The sequence below is a fragment of the Lactuca serriola genome, chromosome 6, assembly GCF_051521515.1.
Source record: "Lactuca serriola cultivar US96UC23 chromosome 6, Lser_US96UC23_V15, whole genome shotgun sequence".
Taxonomy (NCBI): Eukaryota; Viridiplantae; Streptophyta; class Magnoliopsida; order Asterales; family Asteraceae; genus Lactuca; species Lactuca serriola.
The window spans coordinates 133,809,387-133,827,381 of record NC_136413.1 but is presented as its reverse complement, the minus strand read 5'-3'; the positions used below and the strand labels follow the sequence as shown (position 1 = coordinate 133,827,381).

General features: G+C 32.0%; 1 long non-coding RNA gene across 1 annotated transcript; it reads left to right on the top strand.

Annotated features, from left to right (window-relative positions):
- Window positions 1–6,675: 6,675 nt before the first annotated feature.
- LOC145058567 (uncharacterized) lies at window positions 6,676–9,323 on the top strand. The gene is made up of 2 exons (XR_013686425.1): window positions 6,676–6,955; window positions 9,121–9,323. It is a non-coding gene; the product is annotated as an uncharacterized LOC145058567 (long non-coding RNA).
- The last annotated feature ends 8,672 nt before the right edge of the window (window positions 9,324–17,995 follow it).

Here is a 17,995-nt window from a genome sequence, read left to right as displayed (position 1 = left end):
TATTTTTGCACCTGTACGATGGACGATTCGTGTAATTTACTCAAAAAAACAATTTGGAGCCGAAATTTGAGCTGGAAAATTGAAGTCGTAAAAAATATATAAAAGAAGTTGATTTTTTTCCTAAAAAGGAAAAGCTTTAGAAGACATATAAACAATTTTTTTTAAAGCGAAGTTTGGACGAATCGTAGTCAAAAATAAAAGTTCAGCCAAATTTGTACCAAATTTTAGGGGTGTCAATTTATGACACGACACGACAAAAATACACGACACGAAACGAAATCGGGACGAAATCAAAATTCAAATTCGTTCTCGTGTCGTGTTCGTGTCAAGTTTAAAAAACACGATGTCGTGTCGTGTCGTGTTCGTGTTTACAAATCCACACGAAATTGACACGATTGAGCATGTATTTGTCGTGTTTTCGTGTTTGTCGTTTTTATCATGTTATATATGATTAAATATGAATTAAATAAAATAATAGTTATGTAATATTATCTTTGTCTTGTCGTGTCGTGTTGTCGTTTTTTAATTGGTTCGTTTTCGTGTTAGTGAAAAAAAACACGACATCGTGTCGTGTCGTGTTCGTGTTACAAAAAACATTGTCGTGTCGTGTCGTGTCAGACAAAAACACGACACGACGGCCCGATTTGACAGACCTACCAAATTTGCTTTTAAATTTTTGGCCTGATAGTCCACAGTCGTTCCAGTATGTCAAAATATAGATGCCTAAAATTGGGCCGTTGGGGGTGGAGATGCATTTTTGTACTAAAACCCCTAAAATCATCATTTCATTATATATATATATATATATATATATATATATATATATATATATATATATATATATATATATATATATATATATATATATATATATAAGTTTGCAATTTTTTTCTTGAACCACATTCATTTGAAACTCGCATGTATTTTTCCCTTTCACCACATTTATTTAAAACTCCAATGATTTTTCAATTTCTTTCTAATAATTATTATAGGTTGGTTAATAAGGTTAAACAAATATCAAACCTAAAGTATAATCATATATAAACTAAATTTCATTATTAAAAAAAATATATTTTCTTCTACTTATAAAGTTTGCTTTTAACTTTTAACATGTTATACTTAATTTTATAGGTCTATTATGTTGTATGTAAACCATTATCATTTTAAAGCTACAACTTTTGATCAATTTTTATAAAATACTTAAATTTTTAATTTAAATATAACCTTACAGGATCAACTTAAATATAAAATTTAGTTCAACTTAAACAACTCAAAGAATATTTTGTAAATAGTCAAAAGTGATAAATTATAGTGTCTTTCTAATAATGATTATAAATTGGTTAATAAGGATAAATAAGTATCAAACCTAAAGTGTAGTAAAAAATAAACTAAATTTCAATATTAAAATAATATTTTTACTTTTACGTATAAAGTTATATCTTTAACTTTTAACATATTATACTTAATTTATTAGATTTAATATGTTGTTGTATGTAAACCATTATCGTTTTTAAAGCTACAACTTTTGAATTATATGGACAAAATATTTAAATTGTTAATTTAATATAACATTACAGGGTGAACTTCAATATAAATTTTAGTTCCACTGAAAAAAAACCCAAAGAATATTTTGTGAATAATACAAGTGATAAATTGTAGTGTTAAATGCAAAAACTAAATTGTAATATCATTTCACTAAAATATTTCCTAAAGATATTTTTATAAGTGTTAAAGGTTTTGAAATAAGTAGCTTAAAATAACTTACAATAAAAATAGTTAAAAATAACTCTATATAAATGATTACATTGTTACCTTTAAAATAGAAAAAAAAATTGTTTGATGTTTTAAATAATTACACTGATAGAAATTAAAAAAGTTAACAAATAATTTTTAAAAATGAATTAACAATAACAACACCTATAAATAATATTAAATCATATATTATATTTAATTTTATTCATGAGTAACCCGCAAGTAGATGTTATTCAAAAGATTGAAATTATGCAGTTTTATAGATGTATATATTATCATATAATTCAAAATAATCAATATACCAACTTAGTATACGAATTATTATATCAAGTTTAACAACGACATTATTATTATTATTAAAAAAACATATATTTATAAAGATTTCAGCTATATAGATGCTTATGCGCAACGCGCGGGCATTCGCCTAGTAACTATTATAATCGTTAAAGTAAATTATATGATTCGTCCTAGGGTAAGTGTTTGAATTGTATGTTTAGTCTCTGTTTTCAAAAATTAACTCAGATCATCCCTAAAAGTTGCACGTTTTGTCCCTAACCGACACAAAATGACTGTAATGTCCTTTTTAATTTCTTTTTCATTTATTTTTTAGATTTCTAATTATTAAAAAATGTTTTAAATAAACTTGTGGGTCCCACCCACCCCCTTTGTACCATTTCCATCTTCTCTGTCTAAACCCTAAACACCACCCCATTGACGTTAACCTGCATATACATCATAAACAATGTCCAGTTAAATTGGAAATCGTCTGTCTCTCATTACCAATAAGAACCGACCTGGACAATCACATCATCAAACGTCCCTCATCTAACCCTTACCCTCACCAATCACTCCTCCTCCCTCTTCATAGCCAACTGTCATACTGTCAGAGTAAATCGCTCAAAATTTGAAGCTTAGGGGGTGTTTGGATTAGCTTATTAGCTTATTGCTTATTAGCTTATTTATGATAGGAATAAACAATAAGCAATAAGCATGGGGAGAAATGCTTATTAAAATTAGCTTAATAAGCTGGATTTTATCCAAACACTCAAAGTTAGCTTATTGTGGGAATAAGCAATAAGCACCTCTTTTTTTCCTATCCAAACACCCCCTTAAAATCAAAATTCAAATCATTCATAACTGGTTCAGATTCAAGTAAATCATTATCGTTCAAGAACCTAAAGCTCAAAATGATCTTACTCGCTCCTAAAACTGAAAGCAAACATGAAGCACAAAATCAACACTGAAATTAAACCTAAAAACTGCAATCAAACTTGATACTCAATAAAAAAAACATGAATTCTAACCTGGAACTCAATATGTAATTTGAAATCAAACTGAAAATAGAACTCAAAATTAAACCCAAAATTGAACCTGGAAATTAATCATGTCGAGACAGGGAGAATGGGATGGGAAGGAGATAAGCGGAGAAAGAGGATGGGCAGTAGTTCTAGCGGAGCTACCTCTCTTGAAGGTGATGGTGATCAAAGATGATGGTGGTGGTGGATTTATTCACATGATACAACCCAAACATCTCCAATTTCTTCAAAGGGACATTAATTTTCTCGAAGAAAGACGAGGTTTTAGAGGCTAGACGTTTCTGAAAAGGGATGTTTGCTAGAAATCTATAAGATTTTACTACTTAGACATTTCCGGTGACGACAAAGGGTTGCCGGAGGTTGCTGGGAGAACTGAGAAGAAAGGAAAGGGGAGGAGAAGCGATGTTTGTTTGATAGGGAAGGCGGTTGAAGAGGTAAGGTATAAAAGGGTGTGGCAGGGCCGGTCCAAACCAGTTTTGGGCCAGAGCGAAAGAAAAAATAAGGCCCCTTAAAAAAATGTAGTTAAACAACTACAATTAATAGTTAATTTTTCGGTAGTTTTTACCAAAACACAAATGACCACCACAACGAAGTTATTTTTAATATACAAGAGCTTCTATATTTGTTTTTTGAACGAAAAATTAAAATTCAAAAAGAAAAACTAGTGGGAAGCTAGAAGTATACAGAGCAACTAGACAACAAATAAGATAAAAGAAAAAAAAAACTAAACAAGGGATAAAACAAAAAAAATAAATACTATTCCATGCAACCAACACCAAAATATGAAAACTCAAAACCATTAAGCAACAATTAGCAGCCGAGCCATCCTTTGAACTCTCCAAGGCCAAAATACAAGTGATATCACCATCAAAAACCAATCTTGAGTATATTCAGCTAGGACTAAAACTCCACCAAGTTAGTAAAAAAGGCTTATGACATGAGTAATTTCAAAAGGGGCAATTTCGTCCAAGTAAGACCAAAAGGAAAAAAACCTCCTTCCATTTCCTATTTTTACTACTTTATTTTCCACAACCAAAATAATCCTTATGTGAAGGGCAGTTTAGTCAAACCAACACGAATAAGCATCAAGAGCCAAAAAAGTCTGACAATCCACAACAGTAGCAACAAACATTATAATCTTCACTAGTTTTAACAACCAAGTTTAGGAGCTTCTCTAAATATATCTGTAAAGTTTAGTGACATTTTTATTATCCCATGATAACAACTCTCTTTAAGTACCAAAGAAACACATTTGTTGATTAAAGTAGACATTCTATATGTCGTCTGATATCCATAAATAAGACATTCTGGATGCCTTTTGATCTCACCACACAAAGCTACTGGTGTGATCTATAAGTACTAAAAACTTACAATATTAACGAAAAAACAAATAATGAAATAAACATACAACAATGAACAGAAACAATTAAAAACAGCACAAAAGAGTCAGATACATGAAAAAACCATAAACACAAAATGAAAGAGTGAGATACAGCACGAGCAAGAGCCAAAAAAGTCAGATACATGAGCCCAGTTCGGAAATCAAAATCAAATATCTTGGTTACACTATTCAAAATATCAAATCAGATGTTGCATTAGTAAACCGTTCAAATTTTCTGGATTAACAACACTTACACTTATTAAGTTATTCAGAAATCAGAACATTCGAAAATCAAATATTGAAAAAGAACTTCAAAATAAAAATGAGAAATCAAAAGTTAGAAGCCCTTTAATACAATTATTCAGATATCGGTTAGGGTTGGGTTGAAAAATAAACTTCAGAAATCATTTTATTTGTTTATCAGAAATCAAAATTCACAGTCACATTGATTATCATTTATCGAACTTCAGAGAACTGAATTTTAGAAATCTAACTTTAGGTTAATTTGAGAGGTCGCTTTTGGAGGGGAGAACCGGGAGATTCTCAAGAAGCCGAACCGGAAACGACGAACTGGAAACGAGGAGACGCAAAAAAAAAACATATGTAAAATATAAAATCCCAATGCTTACAAGGTTCGAACATGGCCCTCTTTTGTAAAAAAGTTCGAACATGGCCCTCTTTTGTAAAAAAAAAAAAAAAAAAAAAAAAAAAACAACTAAGCGCCTTATCCATCTTAACTACTTTAATATGAATATATATGTATTTATATTATTTAAAACTACATATACATTATTCATAACTTATAGGGGCCCTGAGATTTGGCGAGGTCCGGGGCGGTCGCTCAGCTTGCCCTACCCCTAGGACCGGCCTTGGGGTGTGGGCCTATTTTTATTTCTTTTTCAATAAAAAAATCAAAAGTAGAAAACAATTGAAAATAAATTAAAAAGAAATTAAAAAGGTCATTACAATCATTTTTATGTGTGTTGGGGATAAAAACTTGCGATTTTTAACGATACGCGGGACGAATGAAGTTATTATTCGTTAGTTTCAAATTGTTAATATATAAATGACATTACCCGTAAATTAATGAATAAATTTTGAAAAAAAAAACCAAAGAAAACACATCTCCATTAGTATTCTGTTGTTGACATGCAACTTTTCAACATGAGAACTTAACACTGATAATTAATGGAAAATCATTTTAAAACATAAATTTGTATCTAAAAGTCAATAACTAAAAGGTTGTACTAAACATAGAAACTAAGGAGTACTTGAAAGACCATTTCTGTAAATTACTCTAAAATGACTTTTAGGATTAGACGCTTAAGTTGTCAAGGCATCCGGTAATATCATTACCCATTAAGATGACCAGAGTCAGGATGTAAGGTTAGAGGGAGTGGTGCTACTGAAACTGTGTTTTCTCTTATGTCATGTTGACATCAACTGATATTTTTTCTTATTTTATCAATTTGAAACTACAATGTGGGAGCGGAAAAATGGTTAGGAGAGAGAAAAGAAAAAAAAAAAGAAAGATGATTTGTTGAAAGAGGAAAGAGAGAGCAAGTAAAAGAGGAGAGAGAGAAAGGGAGTGCACCCCTGGAAGGCCACAGTGCGGCCTAGACTGCACCTGGACCGCACCCAGGGAGCGGTGTGCGTGATTATGTGGCGGGTGGAGTGCGGTTTAGAGCGCACCCACTCCCTCTGGTCTAATACTACTTGATAGAGTGATATCCTTAATAAGATTTTTAGTATTCATCAAGTTATTAAAATATTAATATTTATAATATAATAAATCAACATGTAAACGGTAAAATAATGATATTTTATTACTTTTAAAAACTTAGTTAAGTTACCTGATTAATAGAAACAACCCCGTTCATTTTTGCCACGATTGTTTTTGTTGTGCCTCAAAAAGTCGTGGCGTTCACACTCAATTTTATTTTATCAAAACTTTACATTACACCGGCTAATTATTTTATTTAAAAAGAGAAACTAAATTGATTAATAGGAATCAATTTAATTTTTCTTTTTAAATCTCCATTCTTAATAATAACCTATTCTAAACGCCACATGTCTATCATTTAGACTAGCATTCTTGCCACGTGGCACTCTCTCCAACAATTCTCTCAATTATTTCCCGCCCATTCACTATACTCTTTAATATCTCCAATCAATTTCAATATTTAATTATATATGGTCAATCAATTCCAAAAAATTAGGGATTCCTCTTCTACATAATATACATACATCACGTTTGAAATCTAATTCAAATTTGAATTCAATTCATGCCTCACGTATTGAGAATATATACATATACCACAATGTATATTGGATTACGATTTCACTTGCAACAAATTAGGGTTCTTAAATCAAAGAAAACCCCCCACAAATTCTTCATCGTCTTCTTCTTCTTCTTCTTCTGCAATCCACTACTTCGCCACACGAATCGAAAGAAGATTACCCCATTTAACCAGGTCGCTTTATTCTACTACATTACCTAATTCGGGTACTATCTTTCTCCCCTCAAATCGTTGTTGTTATAGGGTCTTGATTCTAACCTTTGTTGACTTTTTTCCTTATAAAAATGCTACGATCCTTTAGTTTTAAAGTTGTATTTTTTTTCTTTCTTTACGCTACATTTTTCATTTTTCATATAATTAAACCCTTGGATGATTGTTAACATTATACTAATTGATGCTTCCTTGCCGGTAGATGTTTCATGTCTTCTAATTTCACATTGAGTAAAGTGGAATGGGAATATGTGAGCTGCTTTCTTTTTCACGTTCTTTCCTTATTTTTTAAGAACTTTGTTTTGATATAAAGGGATATAAAAAATGGACTCCAGTTGCTTTAGAAAACAAAAGTGTAATAACTTACATTTGCAGCTATCTTCATTTGGTTTTATTCAGTTGAATAGAAATGTAGGTAATTATGGTTTGCTCATACAGTTTAAAAGGCGTTGTTGATATTGGTTAGTTGGTTACTAATTATAAAAGGTTCTACAAGAATTAGGCTTAAATGTGGGAATTCGTTGTTGCTCAAAATCTCTACTAATACTTTATTTTCCTTTTTTGTTTTGATATTATTTTTTATACTAATTTTGGTGTTAAGTTTTATATAAGCATAATGACTTTAAAGTCCTTGATTTTGTCTTTTTGATTGCCAACAGCTTTGATTTTTCTACTGATGGCGAACTTTTCAAGATAGTTAACTATATGTTTCTATATTTTGATTGATTTGTTTATTATGTCATCCTATTTTAATTTTTCTTTCTGTTTACTTTATATTAACAATGTATTTTGAAAGTATGTTGCAATATTTTAATAAAAATTTCATGTGACGTGTAGCAATATTGGCTAAATCATTCAAATGACTGCATAACAATATAATTCCATTTGATTTGCTTAAAATCATTAAAACGACAAAATATACGCTATTTTGCCACAAATAAAAATATACTTTTATTTGATTTGTAAGCTTTTATTTAAATAGCCTATAAAAGGGCATTTTTTGCCGTATTTTCATTTAATTTTGTAAAATTTTATTAAAATTATCATTAAAGTTGTTTTCTCATTTGTAGCAATATGTTTTGGTTTGGTTTCATAAAAAACAATAAAATGACCATATGTGGATTTTTCTTCAATTTATAAAAATGTATTTTCATTTATTTGAATAAAAAAATAAAAATTACCATATAGGGTTGTTTTGTCATTTACAACAATATACGTTCATTTGATTTGACAAAAAATAATAGCATAACCAAACAGGACCAGTTTTTCCATATAGAGTATCGTAGTTCTATTTGATTTCTAGAATTTTGTTAAAATGACTGTCATTCCACATGGAGGTTGTGTTTCCCATTTACAACAATGTAGTTCTATGTTTTGTTATTGTTTTTTGCATTGTCGGATAGTAGATTCCTAATTATAGCTTTAGATGTGTCCAATGATGTTATTTCCTTATTTAACTAAGTTCATCTAAATTATATTAATTTGTCAACTATGTAACATGAAATGGTAGTTTTAATAGCAATGTACTTTAAAGAAACGGTTTTGTAAATTTTTAATGACCATTATTACCAAGTTAAGTATAAGTCTAATGCAAGTTATATTTGAAAAAAATGACACAACAAGTTTATAGTGGTGTGCTTTTAAGAAATTTTTTTTTTTGGTCTTTTGATGTCTATTGTTAGTAGGTCAGGTGTGATGCTAGGTTTTTTTAGGTATTTTTTTTAAATGGCAATTGTACTTATAAAAAATGTTTTTACTAAATATTTTTCATGAATTGTTGCCCATTTCCCTACGACTTTGATGTAAATGTTATATTAAAATTGTTTCGTTAAAACTAAAGATATAATTCTTTCTCATGAAATGGCATTCTACTTTCATGAAATGGAAGTGTGTTTATGTTTTGGATTGTTAAGTGGCATGTAGATTTTTATGTATAATAACATCCTACTTTGGAGTTATTTAAATATAATAACATCCTATTTTAATTACAATTTTGCAGCAATGAAGTGTCATGTAGTTAGGTTTCTACATTAATAAGTTAAGATGCGTTTGTTATGTACATACGACATCAATACTTTTATCAAGACCTCGACCTTTATTTTCATATATGTTCTTAAAACTCTAAATTGTTAATAGTTAAATATATCTTCCACTTTCGCAGGGCTATATGTTGGTGTACATGGGTTTACACTTTTGAAGTTCATATAAGGCTTAAATTTGGTCAGTTAACATGAAATGTACTTTGTTATTTTAGGGTTAGTGATCCATTTTGTTACTATCTACGTTATTATTGTGGCTTTCTTCTAACTTTTTATTTTCCTGTTAAATCCTTAAATAACTAATGTACTTTAATTTACATGTTTATTATAGCCTCTTTCCTTTGGTGTTTTATTCTATCACTCTTTTAAACTTTTTGTTTTTTTATTAATGATTGTAGTCTACCTAATTTTTTAGTGAAAGTTACATACTGCTGGTGGAAATTTTTTACCGTTTACCCTTTTTTGGGCTTTTAATATTGGTAATTTTTATCATTGTAATATATATTTCTATGCCTATATTGTTAAAAATAATAAAGTATGTTGTTCTTTTCTGCACTTTACCCATGCAAACCTTTTAGATTGGGCTTTGGACCGGTTATATGAAGTATGTGGCGGACTATATGCATATAACATCTAATTTCATATACAAATAACTAATTATAAATTTAAGATTAATGACCAAGTTTTTTTTAGTTTCTATATTATTAAAACTTGTCAACCGTGTACTTCAACCGTGTAGTACACGGGTTATAACCTAGTACATTTATATAATTTTTAAAATCGCCTCACCAACTCACCTATTTGCAATTTTTGGGATCTTGGAACTTGAACTAAAAAGCTTTTCTATTTTCATCTTATTACTTATTTATAAATTTTACCCGTAGTTTAACTTTATTTTACCAATATAGTCCAAATTATGTTTTTTTTTGCAAAATTTCCCCGTCTTTATTTATAATTTATATGTTTTTTAACTTGTTTTTCTATAAGTATTTTATAACTTTAAACTTAGTTTTCTTAAAAAATACATTTTCTACAACTTCTTTTACAAATATGTCTTTTTAATACTGGTGATATATATATATATATATATATATATATATATATATATATATATATATATATATTCTAAAACTTGGTTCTTTATGGATTTTATAACTTTCAAATTTTGGCTTTTAAGTTTAACTTTTTCCATTTTTTCTCTATTTAGATTCTAAATATTTCAATTTTAATTATGATATTTTCCTCATCACATGGTTTTTATGTTCAAAAACTCAAACAAACACAAAAAACAAATTATCACAAAATCAACAGATTTTATTCATTAAGGAAAAATAAGATCCGGTTGGTTTTCAGAAAACTTACAACTGAAACCTTACCTACATAAACTCTCACTCAAATAGAAAACAAAATACAAGACAACGATTACAGACTCAATTTTGATATAGAAAAAGGAAACCCTAATCTAGACGAAGAAGACGAGCGGAAGGATGAGAGGAAAAAAATATCTGATGCAAAGTTGTGAGACGTGAATAATGATCATCTTCAGCTGCAAACCATAATATGTATATATTGTGGGTACAATATCCGGCTCAATTCCGGTTTAACTCGGATCCAAACCTTGAACCATACTTGAAAATGAGTCTACACGTATATGCACAATTCCAAATAGCGAGCCGCAGTCTTGAAGAAACATAAAACAACAAATCACACCTTACATGAGAATTTTACTCACAAAATACATCCTAATAAATTACACTTCTTACCCTGATAATAAATATTCTTAACAATGTTAATCTTGACAAAAAAAAAAAAAAAAAAAAAAAAAAAAAAAAAAAAACTCTTTGATATTCTAACACCCCTCCCTTCAAGATTAACATTGAGGGTGATAACAAAAATCAATCTACTTTAAACGGATCAAACAACCACAATTGACAACACAAAAAATTATGTTGTTTAGTCGGTAAAGATATAGTAAAAATATCAGTCATCTAATTCTCTGATTATCTAAAGCAATCTTAACAATTTTTAAAATCCTTTTTGAAACTCTGTTCTAACAAAATGCACATCAGCCTCAAAGCGTTTCATTTTTTTTCATGAAAAACGGGATTAAGAGCCAATTTAATGGTTGAATCATTATCACAAAACACTTTTACAGGAATAAATCACTAACTCCTAAATCAATTATTATCTCACATGTAACAGAAACTAAAGTTCTATATTCAGATTCAATTAAAGGCCTTGAAACAGTATATTGCTTTTAACTTTTTCAAGATACTATATACTCATCAAAATAAACACAAAATCATGTAAGAGACCTTTTAGAAGAGACACACTTGGCCCAATCAGCATCAACATAAGCAAATAAACATATATTCTTGCTTTTAACATTATTAATGCATTTACCAAGATTTTGTTTCAAGTACCTTAAAACACGAAAGGCAACATTCAAGTGTGATTTTCGTGGATAAGGCATAAACTGACTAAGGTCTGAACAGTAAATGAAATATATGTCCTAGTAATAGGTAGATATATTAATTTCCCAATAAGCTTTTGATACTTAGTAATATTAACCAACAAATTAAGTATCTTTTTCATCTAAACCCTTCTCGCTAATAACAATATTCATATGTAGAGGTGTACTAACAAGGTTTACAACAAAGTTTACCAAACTCGTGAAGCAACTCAAGACAATATTTTCTTTGAGTTAAACAAACTCCATCAACCTTATCAATAACCTTAATTCCCTAAAAAAATAGTTTTCCCAAATCCTTAATCAGATACTTAGATTTTAAGATCTCTTTTACCTTATTAATTTCAGCTTCATAATTACCAGTTAGAACTATATTATATACATAAACAAGAAGAACAAAAACTATGTTATTTCTATTCCTTACAAACAAAGAATAGTCATTCATACTTTGCACAAAACCAAACTCAAATAAAGATGAACATAATTATTCGTTCCATTTCCTAGGTGTATGTTTCAAACCATATAAAGATTTTAACAACATGCAAACCTAAGTATTACCAGGCGTATGATATCTTTGAGGAACAGTCATGTAAACATATTCACCAAGATTACCATAAAGAAAAACATTATTTACATCAATTTGATATAAATTCAAAGAGTTATTAACAACTAATGAAATAACAACTCTAACAGTAACCAAATTTGCTACAGTGGAAAATTTTTCCTAATAATCTATAACCTCTTTTTGATTGTAGCATTTCGCTACATGTCTAGCCTTATACCTCTCAACCTACCCATTAGATTTATATTTAATTTTATAGACCTATTTTGCAACCAATGGGCTTACTATTATGGGGTAAATTAGTAATTTCCCATGTCTATTTCAATGTAAAGCTTCCATTTCTACATTCATAGCAGCTAACCAATTTGGGTCAATAGAAGCTTCCAAAAATTACGAGGTTCAACAGTTTTGTTAAGATTAGACACAAAACAAAAATTATAAGCATTTAAATTTGCATAATTCAAAGTTCTCTCAATTCCATATTTATGCTTCCCTTCTATCACATAATCATCGAATATAAGAGGCATCCTAGACTCTCTCCTAGACCTTCTAACAAACTCACTTCCAGATAACTCAGAATTTATTTGACCACTATCCTCAGATGAACCTAAAACACCTAGACCAACCTCTTGAGACTGAGCCACTTGCACCAAGCCACCTTGGCTGCTAACACTATCGGGCTCAGAATGAGTAGCAGGACTAGTGTTGTCGGTATGGTGGCTCATCACAGTTGAACCAGATTCAAGAATCTCATCCATAAAGGGAGATTTCAGAATATCATCAAAGGAACTAGAGTGTATGGGACTAGTTTTAATAGATTCATCAAAAAATGAAGATAGCAAAGCATCATCATTTAAATACTTTTGCATTTTGAATGGAAATACATCGTCATAAAATTTTACATCCCTGGAAAAGAAAACAGAAGAGTTATCAATACTAAATAATTTGTAGCCTTTTTTCTCATTTGAATACCCAATAAGTACACATTTCTCAAACCTTTCAACAAACTTATCAATCATATTTAATTTACAGCAAAGCATAAGAAATCAAAGACCCTTAGGTTGCGTTTAGTTATGGAAAAAATATTTTCCATTTTCTGTTTTTCGTTTTTCCTTTTTCAGTTTTTTGTTTTCAATTTTCATTTGAAAATTTAGAAAACACGTTTAGTTAAAACTTATTCATTTTCCATTTTCAGTTTCAGAAAATTAAAAAAACGCGTTTAGATGTGCATATTTCTATCGGTTTTCATTTTTAGAAAACGGTAGTGATGGTAGGCTGGGGGAGGGGGCAGTGGTTGTGTCGATGATGGCGACAGTGATTGTACTGGTGGCCGCGGTGGTGGAAGTGGCGGCAACTATGGCAGAGGTGGTGATGGTGATGTTAGGTCGATGATTGTGGTAGTGGTGTTGGGTGGGTGGGTGTGTATGTGTGTGTGTGTTTATGGTTATGTGTGTGTGGATGTATGTGTGTTTGTGGGTGGGTGGGTGTGTGTGTGTGTTTGTGGTTGTGTGTGTGTGTGTGTTTGTATGGGTATGGGCAGGGGATGGGGTAGGTGTGTGTTTGTCGGGGTGAGTGTAACGCCCGTAGATCCGGGTTAGTCAATTTAGAGACGATAAGAATCAAAAGTAACCTTTTGATAAAAGATTATTTAGAATGAATAATCTTAACTAAGTTGTAGTGGTCGTGACAAGGGTTCCGGATATATGAAGAATGCCGAAATCTGAGTTATAACGAAGAAGTTATGACCTGTCGAAGTTTCACGACAGAATCGGCACGACACTGCGTGACGTAAATAGTGAATTTACGATAGAGCGATATTTAACCTTAGTGGTCTAAGAGAAAGTCATAGAATACGTTACACCGAGAGCGTGCATAAAAAGAACGTCTAAATCTGACTTCGTATGAAGAAGTTATGATTTTTCGAAGTTTCGACTTAGCGGTATGCATCCCAAAATTCAAATATGAGATCGAGTGATTTCTAGCCATAACAATCTAAATGAGAATCGAAGATATCGTTGATAGTAGTCCAATGGTAAAAAGACAGACGAAAGATGATATAGATCATTAGATGAGGGTAACAGGTGAAAAATGAGTGAAACCTTTACCCAAACGTTGGCCCCCGTCATTCATCAGAGTAGGGATGGCAACCACGAACTATTCTAGACAGTCCTGTGGAACACTAGCAAGCTCGCAACTTGTAGGTGTTGTGGAGTTGATGTTCACCGGTGTACTTTAAAAACGTGGCAGCTATTGATTTAGTGCCCTATAATAATACGATGGTAGCTATGGATTTAGTACAGTGTAGATGAACCTTGGTAGCTATGGATTTAGTAATGTATAGATGAACCTTGGTAGCTATGGATTTAGTACTGTATAGACGAACCTTGGCAGCTATGGATTTAGTGTTGGTTATAGGAACCTCGGGCAACAATGGACTTTGTGCCAATTCCTTAGGTAAATCCTTAGGAATGAATGAAGGAAGGATAGTCGATTCTTAGGGTAAAACTGTTGGATAAGGTGTCTAAGTCCATAACTATTTCTGGTATGTACTTGACCCGACCCGTCATGGTCTATTTGGGTTGCATGGCACCATGCAATTGGATAGACTAAATGAGAGAAATAACACTTGTGGTTTATTAATATATTATAAGTTCTAATATATTAATAATATTATTCAATTAGTTTGATCAAGAATTAATTTAGAATTAATTAAGTGATCAAAAGATAACTAATTAAATATATGGGTTGATTATGTAAATCATCCATAACTTGTATAGTGGGCTAAGAGGCTCCATGGATTATCAAGTTGGGTTAAACCCATAGGATGCTCCATGGGAGTTACAAACCCATGGGTCATGGATTATGGAAGGCTAGTGGGAGTATAGTTAGCTTTTTGGTATTGTATGTCTTTGACATACTACTCATAGGAAATGACATCCCAACTCTGCAGGAAGTTAAGTCCTGGCCTGGAAAGTGTTTCTCTATGAAGGACCTAGGAGAAGCTACCTATAGTATAGGGATAAGGATCTTGAGAGACCGGAGTAAAAGACTAATTGGACTTAGTCAGAGTACCAACTTGGATAAGGTGCTGAAGAGATTCAGCATGTAGGACTCCAAGAAAAGAGACTTACCCATCCAGAGTAACGCCAAATTGAGTAGGACACAAATCCCTAGAACTGAGGCTAAGATAGTAGAAATGAGTCGAATACCTTATGCTTCGGCTGTAGGATCAATCATGTATGCTATGACGTGTACTCGACCTGATGTAGCTTTTGCCTTGAGCATGGTTAGCAGGTATCAGGGGAACCCTAGCAAGGCACACTGGACTGCAGTAAAGAATATCCTCAAGTACCTACGGAGGACTAAGGAGTGGGTCCTTACCATCGATGGGAGTGAAGACTTGAGAGTTATAGGGTATAGTGATGCTAGCTTTCAGACTGATAGGGATAATTTCCGCTCTCAGTCAGGCTGGGTCTTTACCTTAAACAGAGGAGCAATTTCTTGGAAGAGTTCCAAGCAAGAGACAGTGGCTGATTCAACTTGCAAATCAGAGTATATAGCAACGAGCGAGGCAACAAAGGAGGCGATATGGTTGAAGAACTTCATTGGAGACCTTAGAGTTGTACCAGCTATTAAGGAGCCAATAAAAATATTCTGTGATAATGAAAGTGTAGTTGCCTTAGCCAAGGAACCAAGGGATCACGGGAGATCCAGACACATCGACATAAAATACCACTTCATTATACATCGAATAGAAGAAGGACTCCTCGTGGCAAAGAGGGTATCATCGGATGAGAATCCAGCAGATCCCCTCACGAAGGGACTGACTCGGGTTAAGCATATCCAGCATGCTCGGAGCATAGGTCTGAAGGATGATATTAGATCTAGTAGTTAGATAACATTGAAATTTGTAAAGTGTAATTGACATTAGATGATGAAGAAAAGGTTTTTTATTAATGAGTAAAGTGTTTCTATCTCTTGTCGATCGTTTACTATATTTATTTTGCATGTTTTGACTTTCAGAATAATTAATTTTGGTATATCATATTATTCGAACCTCCACAGTCGGTCATATGTCGGAAGTAGGTATGAATCAAGACTTTCATGATTGGTTGTAGAGGTATAAGTTGTTAGACATGGCTACAACACTCATGAGTGCTTATAAGTTCTGAGCATTGGACTCAACCCACGCTCACTAGAATCACTTCATGGAATTTATCTCGAGTGATCGTGAGATGGTAATATCATATAAGTCTTCAAACCTAGAGATATGATTTGTTACTTATGAGTTTATTATGCATTGATTGGTCGAAAACACATTGGTAACTCGATGTTATAAAACGTGCTCTTGTGTATAATTCAATGAGTGGTAGAACAAACAGATGAGTCGAAGTTTATCTGTTCCTTCTTGGATTAGAAGCTGATATCTGGGCCCGTCGACGATTTTGTTTTGACCTATGTACCGGGCCCGGTCAGAACTAAGTTGATGTGTTCAATTAAGTTCTTTGTCAAACAAATCGGAAATCGGGAAACAAACCGCTGGACAATAAGTAAGACATTGTTCCATGTATTTGTTCGGCTGATATCTAGAACAGAGGATTATATGATCACTTATCTTAAATGGCGTATCATCATCTTCTCAGTTTCGAGAGACATTGAAAGAGCTAGGATTGTCGATCGGTTCCTGAAGTCATACTTGTAGTTATAGTTATTAGACTTATCCAAGTGGGAGACTGTTGGATAAGGTGTCTAGAGACTGTTGGATAAGGTGTCTAAGTCCATAACTATTTCTGGTATGTACTTGACCCGACCCGACATGGTCCATTTGGGTTGCATGGCACCATGCAATTGGATAGACTAAATGAGAGAAATAACACTTATGGTTTATTAATATATTATAAGTTCTAATATATTAATAATATTATTTAATTAGTTTGATCAAGAATTAATTTAGAATTAGTTAAGTGATCAAAAGATAACTAATTAAATATATGGGTTGATTATGTAATTCATCCATAACTTGTATAATGGGCTAAAAGGCTCCATGGATTATCAAGTTAGGTTAAACCCATAGGATGCTCCATGGATGCTCCATGGGAGTTACAAACCCATGGGCCATGGAAATGAAGATCCATGACACGTTAGGGTTTACATGGTGTAACCCTAGATGTGTCAACACTATATAAGGAACATGTTCTCCACCAAAATCAGTTACACTAAGAAACAAGATGGCTAGAGCCGATTTTGCAAGTGTAAGATTCTCTCAAAGTTTTTACTCCTTTGCATTTGGTGTTATGTGAAGCATTTGAGGCATCACACTTGGGGTGCTAGGCTCACAAGGTTTCAAGGATCATAAGCAACAACAAGGTATGTTATTCTATTTTTCATTCAAGTAAAAAATGTTTCCCCATATATGCTAGATAGGAATATAATCTTGGAATTCAACTTTGCATGATAATTAGACAAACATAGATCCAAGGTTATTAGGGTTGCATGTACACTTAGGAAGTGTTAGAATGCTCAAAACCCATCAAAAACCTTAATAAATAAAGAAGATAATGGGGATGGGTAATGTAACACCCGTAGATCCGGGCTAGTCAACTTATAGACGATAAGCATCAAAAATGACTTTTTGATGGAAGATTATTTATAAGGATTAATCTTAACTAAGTTTTAGTATATGTTACAAGGATTCCGTACATATAAAGAACGCCGAAATCCGAGTTATAACGAAGAAGTTATGACCTGTCTAAGTTTCGCGACAGAACCGACACGACACAACGCGACGTAAATAGTGAATTTACGGTAGAGCGATATTTAGCCTTAGCGATCTAAATGAAATTTGTAGAATACGTTAAACCGAGAGCACGCATAAAAAGAACGTCTAAATCTAACTTCGTATGAGGAAGTTATGATTTTTCGAAGTTTCAGCATTAGCAGTATGCAGCCCGAAACTCGAGATTGA